The following is a 12,280-nucleotide window of genomic DNA, read 5'->3' as shown; positions in this document are numbered from 1 at the left end:
TTCATAGGGATAATATAGGTGGCGGCTGTGTCCGGAGCAGCAGATTAGGGGTTAATAATATAATGCGGTGTAGGCGATGTCGGGTCGGCAGATTAGGGGTTAATAAGTGTAAGATTAGGGGTGTTTAGACTCGGGGTTCATGTTAGGGTGTTAGGTGTAGACATAACTTTTGTTTCCCTATAGGAATCAATGGGGCTGAACGCTGCTTTTTTGCAGGTGTTAGGTTTTTTTCAGCCGATTCTGCCCCATTGATTCCTATGGGGAAATCGTGCACAAGCACGTTTTTCCAGCTCACCGCTACCGTAAGCAACGATGCTATTGAGGTGAGATGTGGAGCTAAATTTTGCTCTACGCTCACCTTTTTGCAGCTAACGCCGGGTTTAAAAAAACCTGTAATACCAGCGTTGTCTTAAGTGAGCGGTGAGAAAAAACTGCTCATTAGCAACGCACCCCTGTTACCGCAAAACTCGTAATCTCTGTGTATATTTGTCCATCCCTAAAATAAATAGAAATTTATGTCATTTTTTATCTATTATTTTCCTTAAATGCATGTAGAGCTTTTAAAATTGTGTTCATTAATAATGTTAGTAATGCAATTATTTTAGATCCAAACCTATTCTTTATAGCTATTGCTTATGTGTGCTTTTTAGAATGTTGGCTTTATACCACGTCCGTTACCTGTAATGAAAATCAGATTTTCATTTTATATATATAAAATGTAATGTATAATATATAAAATAACTATGTAGTGAACATGAACAAATAAATATTTCTGGAATTAAATTTTAATTTTTTGGATTTCAATTAAAAAAATCATGCTGTTAAAATGATGTTCACATAAAATGTAATTAATAAAATCAGTCACAAAACTATATTATAAATGTAACTAGTTATGGAAAGAGACCAATATGTATTGTTCTGCTTGAATGACCCAAAAGCAAGAAACAACAATACCCATAGGGGAAATTGGTGTAGACCCTTAAAGAACAAATTAAAAAATTTGGTAAAAGGAAGAACGTTCAAAGAGGGTACACATTACCCCTCTTCACAAAGTAAGGGGATTCAGCACTCTTTTCAAAGAGTATATAGTCCAAAAATATTTGTTTTACAGAAAATACATCCAATACAAAATATGGGTGGTAAAACCATGCCTTTTAGATAGATATATTACAAGCATAGCATAGATAACAAAACACATACCAATATATCACTTTTAGTTCTCAAACAAACCTAAGTGTCCATATTTAGAGCGCTTATATAGCATAATGTTGCTAAGTCCCACTTCAGGGAAACGCTATGAGATAAAAGCATTCCAAGTATAATATATGTAAATGCATTCATGAGCCAAATCTTGTATAGCAAACATATCCCAATCACTATGCAGGTATAAACTGACCACAGTTATCACTGCTCATAAGGCCCCAACTGCATATTCAGCTGAAATCCTTATCATCCCAAGTAATGTGCTGCTGCCTTTACCATACCTCCAAACATTAAGAGAGAACTCCTCATCTGGTCCCAGGTGATTACAGCCTCAAACACATGGAGGGTCCGCCCCCGTAGAGATTCATGGCCAGATGTTTACATCCAGCCGAAGCATCAGTGTAACGGGATATTCTTCTAATCCATACATGCCTGCTACTGCTCACTGTGTTCTAACATGCTTAAAGGACCGGTAAATACAGATTTGCATAATCAACAAATGCATGATAAAAAGACAATGCAATAGCTTTTAGTAGTATTTTTTTTCAGGCAAAATTCAAAGATATGTATATTTCCACTCCTCCTGTATCATGTGACAGCTATCAGCCAATCACAAATGCATATAGTATATTCTATGAATTCTTGCAAATGCTCAGTAGGAGCCGGTGACTCAAAAAGTGTAAATATAAAAAGACTGTGCACATTTTGTTAATGGAAGTAAATGGGAAAGTTGTTTAAAATTGCATGCTTCATCTGAATAATTAAAGGTCAATTTTGACATAAGTGTCCCCGTAAGCAAATAAAGGTGATCACCCATAGTAATTTGTAATCCACAAAAGATATCACCAACATAACCAAGCACCCCAATGGGTGCAATTAGAAAAAGATATACTAGAGGTAGGAAGGTTAGATACCATTCTCTGGGCCGTGAAGCAGCATAGGCCAGGATGTATCAAAGAATATGTCTCGATTAGTCACACGACTTATATCTGGGATAAATTGACCAAGGCTTTCCCCCTAGTTAATGTTAGATCAAGATTGACCCCATTGGTCCCCATCATATCACTCATTAGTACACATATTCAGAAGAAATGGGAGAACAAAAGTCTCTATCGTATAGCGGATGCATTCATTAACAATAAAGTATTGACCTTCTCCCAATACAGAGAATTAGGGACTCCTGAACAGGGAGAATGGTATCACTACCTACAACTCACATCTAGGATAAGAGAAATAATGGGATCAAACACCCCCCCAAATAATACCACACTAGAAACCATATGTCTAGCAAGAGACTATAGGAGGGGATTGATTGCTTTATTATATCCGTCATTTAGCGAAGGAACCTGCAATAAAAAAAGCTCTTTTATGATTAAGTGGGAACAAGACATAAATCAAACCTGGACACTAGAGACTTGGTTAACCAACCTTGACAGAGGCCTGTCTTTTTCCCCGAATGCATTATTAAAAGAGAATTATATTAAGGTGGTATTTAAATGGTACATGTACCCCACAAGAATGGCCAACTCTCAGATAGACGGCTCCTATAGGTGTTATAGAGGATGTGGGGAGGAAGGGACTTATTTCCATATGTGGTGGCAATGTAATAAGGTTAAAAAGTTATGGGATCAAACCTCCACATTTTTAAGTACCATTTTCGAGACTGAATTTAACTTATCTCCAGAACAAGCTTTGCTACACTTCCCTGTTGGAGGCACTGTTAAAAGACATCATAAACTGATAGCAATAATCTGTACCATAGTACGAATCTCAATAGCGAGATTCTGGAGAGTAGACCCCCCCACATTTGACTATGTCAAAAAAAGAATTGACTATCATTATAATATGGCCAGTGCCTCAGCAGCTGTTCTGAACTCCAGAAACCAATTTACCCAACAATGGGAACCCTATATAATGTTCACAGAAAAGTTAAATAGAGCAAGACCCTCAACCACCTAGATAGCACTTGAAATTAAGATATTTTGGGATTTTGATTTGAGCTTCAAAAAGTCGGGGCTACTGGAAGGGAAGAAGAGATCATACCCCCTAGAAATCTACTGAGATTAAGAGACTAGAAGTGTATTTATTTGTATTCTAATACCTAAGCACAGATTAAGAGAATTCGGTTGTAGACTGTATTGTTCATGTTTTTCTGTTTTATTGTCATTTTCGTTGACAAAACATATGTCATGTTTTTTACAATTTGTGAAAAATCAATAAAAAGATTTCAACAAAAAAAAAGATATCGCCAACGTGACGTGCATTTCACTCCTTCACAGTATCTATACTGTAGCTTTATCAGAGATAATACTGGAGAGTTCATCCTCATTATTTAAACCCTTTTCCTCTTCCTGTAATTTCCAATGTTCCACCATTTAAAGGAACAGTACATATCCAAAAGCAGGTTTACATATAGTTTGCAAATGTTAAATATTATTTTATTCAGATATTGTGGTGCTTACTTTTTCATCATATTATCAAGACAGGCAATTGCCCATATCTAAATAAATACACCAAAATCATGAAAGAATGCACATTGTTCAACTTGTCATTTAAAGGGACACTTAACCCAATTTTTTTTCGTTTGTAATTCAGAAAGAGCATGCAATTTTAAGCAACTTTCTAATTTACTCCTATTATCAATTTTCCTTCGTTCTCATTCTATCATTATTTGAAAAAGAACTGGTTTCAGTACTCTGGACAGCACTTTTTTATTGGTGGATGAATTTATCCACCAATCAGCAAGGACAACCCAGGTTGTTCACCAAAAATGGGCCAGCATCTAAACTTACATTCTTGCATTTCAAATAAAGATACCAAGAGAATGAAGAAAAATTGATAATAGGAGTAAATTAGAAAGTTGATTAAAATGTCATGCTCAATCTGAATCACAAAATAATTGTTTTGGGTACAGTGTCCCCATAAGCTTACAAGACCTAGTTACCAAATCAAATGCCTATCTAGCCTCTTTTTGTTAGGCACCTGTCCATACTGTTCCCCTTTTAATTTTAGGGTCTCTAGTAACAATTGCTAATATTACCAAACAGACAGTAATTTACCTTTATCTAACTGCATGACAGAATTATAATGAACATGCATAATCCAGTTTATCATTTAGACCTAAAGAAGACCTAGTTCTTACATTAAATATCCATCTTGCTTCTTTTTGTAGCAGACATTACCCCTTTATTATTAGGGTCTCCAGTATCAATCGCTGCAAATTTTAAAGAGACAGTTTCACTATGATGAAAGGTAGCAAAGTGTCTAGCCATATTAGTGTCCCTCTTATGTTTAATATCATCCCTATGTTCTTGAATCCTATATTCCATGCAACATTTGTTTCTTCCTACATAGACGCAAGGTCAGGAAAAGTGCAACTTTGTTATCTGTCACCTCCAACAACTCCAGAGTACGTTCAAATAAATCTATATGATCAACAATTGATGTTTTACTACATTCATCAAATGGTTGAATAGTTTCCTTAAGAAACTTTATGATTTTCACATCATTATGTCTAACGTTCAATTGTTTTGCTTGTAGCATCTCGTCCTTGTTCTTGTTTTCCTTTTGGATTTCACCATCTGACACATTCCCAGAGGAGCTGCCAGAGGATCCTTTGATTTTTTTCTTATCCACGCATCCCTCGTCAAGATAATCTGAATCTCCTTCACTGTCCATAGCAAGTACTTCAGGGTCCATAGGATCTAGAGGAGGTTCGTATAAGGCAGTGTTCAATGGCAAATAGCGGAGTTCATTCGGGGAATACCTTTTGTAGTACTCATGAAACTGCCCAGGTATGAGAGAAACTGGATAAGGGCTCACTTTTGTCACACCAGTTGGTAGAATTTTGTACTTTCCCTGTGGTAACTTTCCTGACACCTCCTGCTTAAAACCCAAAAAGTCAAAAGGATTGTGAGGCCCCGCTTTCACGGTCTGTATTCGTACTGAAAATCAAGATCAAGCGAGCTTTTGCCCTTCTGCTCCGCGGGAGGTTTCTGTCCTCCCTGAGCTTGCCTTAGGACACCTGCGTTACGGTTTGACAGGTGTACCGCCCCAGTCAAACTCCCCACCTGCCACTGTCCTCGGAGCGGGTCGCGCCCGACGGCTGGGCCGGGCGCTTGGGTCCAGAAATTAGTTGGTGAACAATCCAACACTTGGTGAATTCGGTTTCACAATGATAGGAAGAGCCGACATCGAAGGATCAAAAAGCAACGTCGCTATGAACGCTTGGTCGCCACAAGCCAGTTATCCCTGTGGTAACTGGATATAAAGGAGGAAATTTGTGAGGATGATTACATATTCTCACGACATAAGGTTTATGAGGAAATGTATTGTCAACCACTACCTAAGGTATATGTTGATGGTTGTGCTTTTCATACCACTGAAAATGGTGAAAAGAATCTTGTAGCTGGAGCAGGTATTGTGTGGGGTAGTGATTATCACATACAACCTGTTGGTTATTGTTTGGGCCCAAAAAGTAGCCAAATGGTGTGTATAAGGCCATTCAGATGGCAGTAAATCAGGGATTTAAAGAATTTGTTATCATTACAGATTCAGATTATGTCCGTAACAGTTTTGTTGAATACCTTCCTGTGTGGAAGCGTAATCGGATGATGAGAGCCCGTAACAAGCCAGTTAAACATGGAAAGATGATACTTGCAATTGATGATATTGTTATCTCTAATGACTTGATTGTCTTTTGGAAGAAGACAAAGGGTCATTCAAAGATGCATGGTATTGACAAGGAAGGAAATGATTTAGCTGATACAATGGCTAAACAAGGTGCCCTAGAGGGGGAAATGTTTGACATTGAACACCTTCTTGGTGCATGTCAAATCGCAGTAGTAACCCGTCAGCAAATAAAGAAGGATCAAAAACTATCTGTAGTGCAATGGAGTCAGGATGCACCTAACGAGGATTTGATTACCAGTCAGAAAGAGGATCCTGTTGTGGGTAAATTTTACCTTTTTAAGGAGAATCCTATAGTGTATCCAATCCAGGAGAAAGATTGCACTGAAAATGAGGACCATAGGATCTTATTTAAGTATAAGTCTAAATTTAGTCTTAAAGATGGTTTGTTAGTTCGTACAACTAATAATGGATCTATACAGTGGGTTGTTCCTACTTCTTTTAGAGGTCTTATGCTGCAGCATGCCCATGATGCACCAACATCAGGTCATCGAGGGGAGAGAATTACTTATGAAGTATTGCGTGATTATGCATATTGGCCACATATGCTGAAAGATGTTCAGACTTATTGTCAGGGGTGTTTGGTTTGTCCACAGTTTCAACCAAATTCTCCAAACCACAGGGCACCTTTACAAAAAAGAGGTATGTCTCTCCCATGGTCTGATCTACAAATTGACTTTGTAGGACAACTTACAAAGACATCACGGGGCAATCAATACATGTGAACCGTTACATGTATGTTTACCAAATGGGTGGAGTGTCTTCCATCCCCTAATTGTAGGTCTGAAACAGCTGCTGCTTTATTAATCAATCATGTTTTCTCTAGGTTTGGACTTCCTCAGAGGATTGAGTCTGATAGAGGTACTCATTTAACAAGTGAAGTGATGAGAAGAATGTGGTCTATTCTGAAAATATCTATACTTCTTAAATGTTGTAAATACATTAAGATCCTCAGATTCAGAGAGGTCTCCCCCCAACTCTGATTTAATAATAATAATAAAAGGGTTGGACAATTCCTCAGGCTTAAGAGGAACTGTTCTTCAATAAGAAAATTTGATAAGCATGGCTCTCAATTGAGTGAAAGATTTTTGAAGAGGGTTTATTCAAATAAACTACCTAGCTAAAATAAATACAAATTTACCTAAAAAATATATTATCCATCAGGAAACAAGGTGGAAAAAGCTCTGAAGAGGGCTAGAAATATGAGGAGAGACAATCTGTTTTATACTGAAAAGGTGGGGGGAAACAAAATGTATGCTTACCAGATAAATTCCTTTCTTTACTGCAGGGAGAGTCCACAACTTCATTCCTTACTTTTGGGAATATCAACACCTGGCCACCAGGAGGAGGGAAAGACACCCCAGCCAAAGGCTATAAATATCCCTCCCACTTCCCCTATCCCTCTAGTCATTTGGCCGAAGGAACAAGGAAAAGCAGGAAAAACATTAGGGGTAGAGGTGCCAGAGGATAAAAAGAGGAATCAGCCCAAAGTACTTTGGGCGGGGTGGTGGACTCTCCCTGCCAGGAAATAAAGTAATTTATCTGGTAAGCATACATTTTGTTTTCTTACCAATGGCAGGGAGAGTACACAACTTCATTCCTTACTGTTGGAAACCAATACCCAAGCTATAGAGGACACACAATAGAAAACAGGAGGGTAAAAAAAAAGAATAGACAGACCCAAATCTGAAGGCACCACTGCTTGCAACACCTTTCTCCCAAAGGCAGCTTCAGTTGAAGCAAAAACATCAAACTTGTAGAATTTTGAAAAAGTATGTAAGGAAGACCAGGTAGCCACCTTACAAATCAGATCCCCAGAAGCTTTGTTCCTAAAAGCCCAAGAAGAGGATACTGCTCTAGTGGAATGAGCCGTAATCCTCTCAGGAGGCTGTTGACCAGTCTTCTCATAGGCCAAACGTATGACACTTCCCAGCCAAAAAGATAGAGAAGTCACAGTAGCCTTCTGACCATTGAGTTTACCAGAATATAACACAAACAAAGAAGAGGATAGTCTTAAATCCTTAGTCGTCTGAAGATAGAAATTTAAGGCACGAACCACATCCAGATTGTGGAGCAAACCTTCTTTCGAGGATGAAGAATTAGGACAAAAGGAAGGAACAACAATCTCCTGATTGATGTTGCAATCCAAGACCACCTTAGGTAGAAAACCTATTAGAATTGCAGGGGCTTGCTCCTGCTTGATGCGAGTGATGACACGAGGCAGAAGAGTCAATTGAGAAACCGATACATGAGCTTGAACCTCCAAGGAACTAATGCATCCACTAAATACGCCTGAGGATCCCTCAATCTCGACCCGTACCTGGGTAGCTTGGCATTGAGCCGAGAAGCCATGAGGTCGATCTCCGGTACCCCCCCCGAGGGTTATCTCTGAAAATACCTCTGGGTAAAGAGATCACTCCCCCAGGTGAAAGGACTGTCTACTTAAGAAGTCCGCTTCCCAGTTGTCCACACTTGGGATGTGACTTGGGATGTGGATCGCAGAGAGAAGACAGGAGTGAGATTCCATCCACTGGAGAATCCGAGACACTTCCTTTATCGCTAGGGAACTTCTTGTTCCTCCCTGGTGATTTATGTAAGCAACTGAAGTTATGTTGTCTGATTGAAATCTTATACACCGGACAGAACAAAGCTGGGACCATACCTTTAGAGCACTGTAAATGGCCCTCAGTTTCAGGATATTGATAGGAAGAGACAATTCTTCCTGAGACCAAGTCCCCTGAGCTTTCTGGGGACCCCCGACTGTTCCCCAGTCTGAAAGGCTGGAATCCGTAGTCTAGTGGTGAGTGATTGAAGTGCGCTAAGTGTAGGGTATCAGACACCTTAACTAAATAACAGATCCTTCAGACTGTTATAAATGAAAATGAGGCAAATTTGGGAAAAGAAGTAAGGGCGCTAGAAAAGCTTAAGATACCCCTAAAAAAGCTTGATTAAAGACAAAAATTGACCGGGGACTTGAATAGACTATATATAAATTTTATAAATATCAGAATAAACAAACATAAATTTAAAAACAACACACACAAAAAAATATATTTAAAAGGGACGTCTCCCTATAACTTCACAATTACACTTGTATCAGTGAAACAATGTATATAAAGATACCAGAGTGCAGTGGTAGATACTGTTATATTAAAAAAGGGGTCATTCCTTAGGACATTGCCGTTAATCGGATAGTGTCTATCTTTGGTTTCAGATGTCAAGTCTGTAAAACTCTTGATAACCAGTCTATTAATTATTTGCAGGTATAAGCCTCTGAACTTTATCTGAGATTAAGCAAGTTAAACGTCTTATGTTTGTGATAACACTTTACCGGTAGTCGAAACGGACCGGACAACAAAAGTTAAATAGACCGAAGCCCACGGAGGCTCTGGTTGGCTGAGAGAGAGGAGCCCTTGATTCAGGAACTGTGACATCAGACGCCGAGATCTCGAGGAACATCCACGAAGCACACTGAACAGAGATCGACTACCGGTAAAGTGTTATCACAAACATAAGACGTTTAACTTGCTTAATCTCAGATAAAGTGCAGAGGCTTATACCTGCAAATAATTAATAGACCGGTTATCAAGAGTTTTACAGACTTGACATCTGAAACCAAAGATAGACACTATCCGATTAACGGCAATGTCCTAAGGAATGACCCCTTTTTTAATATAACAGTATCTACCACTGCACTCTGGTATCTTTATATACATTGTTTCACTGATACAAGTGTAATTGAGAAGTTATAGGGAGACGTCCTTTTTAAATATATTTTTTGTGTGTGTTGTTTTTAAATTTATGTTTGTTTATTCTGATATTTATAAAATTTATATATAGTCTATTCAAGTCCCCGGTCAATTTTTGTCTTTAATCAAGCTTTTTTAGGGGTATCTTAAGCTTTTCTAGCGCCCTTACTTCTTTTCCCAAATTTGGAATCCGTAGTCACAATCTCCCAGGATGGTGTCAAGAAGCCTTGGGACAGGTTATCTAGAGAGAGCCACCAAGAGAGAGTCTCTCGCCAGCTTGACCATGACTATTTGTTGGGACAGGTCTGAGTGATTGCCCTTCCATTGCCTCAGCATGCGTTGAAGATGGAAGTGAGCAAAATTAATAATGTCCATGGAAGACACCATGAGAACAATTACCTCCATCACATAGCCACCGAAAGATTGCCTGAGACACAGAAGAGACTATGTGTGATATCTTGCCAAATGAAAAGATGGAACTTGAACCAAGATATCATCCAGGTAAAGAGCCACAGCAATACCCTGAGATCTGACTTCCGCAAGGATAGCTCCTAATACTTTGTGAATATACTGGGAGCAGTAGCAAACTCGAGCGGCAGAGCTATTAATGAAAAGTTTTGATCCAAAAAGGCAAACCTCAGTAACTGAACATGATCCTTGTGGATCGGAACATGTAGGTATGCATCCTTGAGGTCGATTGTCATCATAAACTGACCCTCCTGGATCAACAGAAGAATGGATCTGATAGTTTCCATTTTAAAAGGCAGTACTCTGAGGAATTTGTTGAGATATTTTAAGTCCAGGACTGGACGAAAAGATTTCTCCTTTTTGGGAATCACAAATAAATTTGAATAAAAACCCAGACCCCTCTCTGAAGGGGACACTGGAACAATCATTCCCAGAGAGAAAGTTTCTTGTACCAAATTTATGAAGGCTGTTCTCTTTTCTGGTTTTGTGGACACCCTTGAAAGTAGAATTCTGCCCCTTGAAGGGCGAGATTTGAACTCTATCCTGTATCCCCGAGAGACCACGTCCACAACCCAAGGGTCTTGAATGACTTGAATCCAAACCTCTGAGAAAAAGGACAATCTGCCCCCTACTCAATCCGTCCCCGGATCGGGAGCCGCCTCTTCATGCATATTTGTTATCTGTGGACATTTTGGCCTGTTTGGATTCGTTCCAGGACTGGGCTTCCATGTCCCCTTAGACTGGACAGGCTTGGAGGAGGAATGTGTCCTCTGAACCTTGTCTGAACTAAAGGAACAAAAATTATATGGTTGCCGGCCCTTAGATTTTACCTTCCTATCCTGGAGAAGGAAGGATCCCTTCCTACCAGTAACCATGAAAATGATTCCATGCCTTGACCACACAAAACCTTCCCCTTGAAAGGCAGGGAGAGGAGTTTAGTCTTGGAGACCATATCTGCGGACCAAGACTTTAACCAAAGGGCCCTGCGAGATAGTACTGTGAAACCTGAAAACTTAACATTCAGGTGGATAATCTGCATGTTAGCGTCACAGATGAAAGAATTAGCTATCTTGATATGATCATGGATCTCTTCTAGAGGTGATTCAACCTCAATTATCTCAGATAAAGAATCACACCAGTATGTTGATGCACCTGCAACGGCAGCCACTGCTGCGGCAGGTTGAAAAAGAAAACCCATGTGCTGAAACATTCTCCTTCAAAATAATGTCCGCCATCCGGGCCGGAAAAATCTCCAGAAGTTTTCTTGACATCATATACCCTAATAATTTAGGGATCTTGGGTTCGCCAGACTGCTTGAAGACATGACATCCTTTAGCAGGAAACTGAGGTGTGTTCTAATTTAAATCTGAAGTTAGATTCCTCAGGGATAACAGATTTCATCTCTAAAACCTCACACTCTGAAAGTTTAACCTCAGAAGCTATAGAAGTCAGTTCATCCTCAGAGGGGTGAGACAAACTAGTTAACTCGGAATGAATAGAAGGATTAACCCCCAAATCAATAGAAATAGGTATAACTTTTCTTTTACGTTTACCAGAGGTAGGAATAGAATTTAGCGCAGCTGAGACAGCGATTTGCAGTTGAGAAGCAAAATCTGCACCATGGGGCACGGTTTGTGAAATAGGATTAAAGGGGACAGCGGCAAAAATAACGGCATATCTTGGACAACAGGGTCCTGAGCGGTGGAAGGCTCAGAATGCATAAATTTGCTAGAGGGGGGGGGCAGACTTAGACTCCTCATTGGCTAGTAATACTGAACTTAGACATGTAGAACAGAATTATGCAGGAGGACAAACCATATTTTCCTCACAAAATAAACAAGTATTACATACATTAATAGGGAACCCCTCAGAGGGGTTAACATTAGTATCCTCCATAGTGGTGGGAATGCTGTCTCAACAGTAAGAAATAACAGCAAAAATCTTTTAATATAAAAATGGCACCTCTGCCCTGCAACTTTAGCTGGGGCACTTACTCTTACTCTTACTTACTCTTACTTACTCTTACCCTCAAGCGGTATCGCTGAAGTAATCAGGAGTATATTGTCACTCATGGCAATAGAGGCTTCCAACTAGCCGAACACACCGGTCACATGACTGCAACTAAAGAGACCACAACCATATTGGAGGAAAAGCTCACAAGCTGAATTGAA

The sequence above is a fragment of the Bombina bombina genome, chromosome 4, assembly GCF_027579735.1.
Source record: "Bombina bombina isolate aBomBom1 chromosome 4, aBomBom1.pri, whole genome shotgun sequence".
NCBI classification, from domain to species: Eukaryota; Metazoa; Chordata; class Amphibia; order Anura; family Bombinatoridae; genus Bombina; species Bombina bombina.
Note: the sequence above shows the minus strand (reverse complement) of the source record.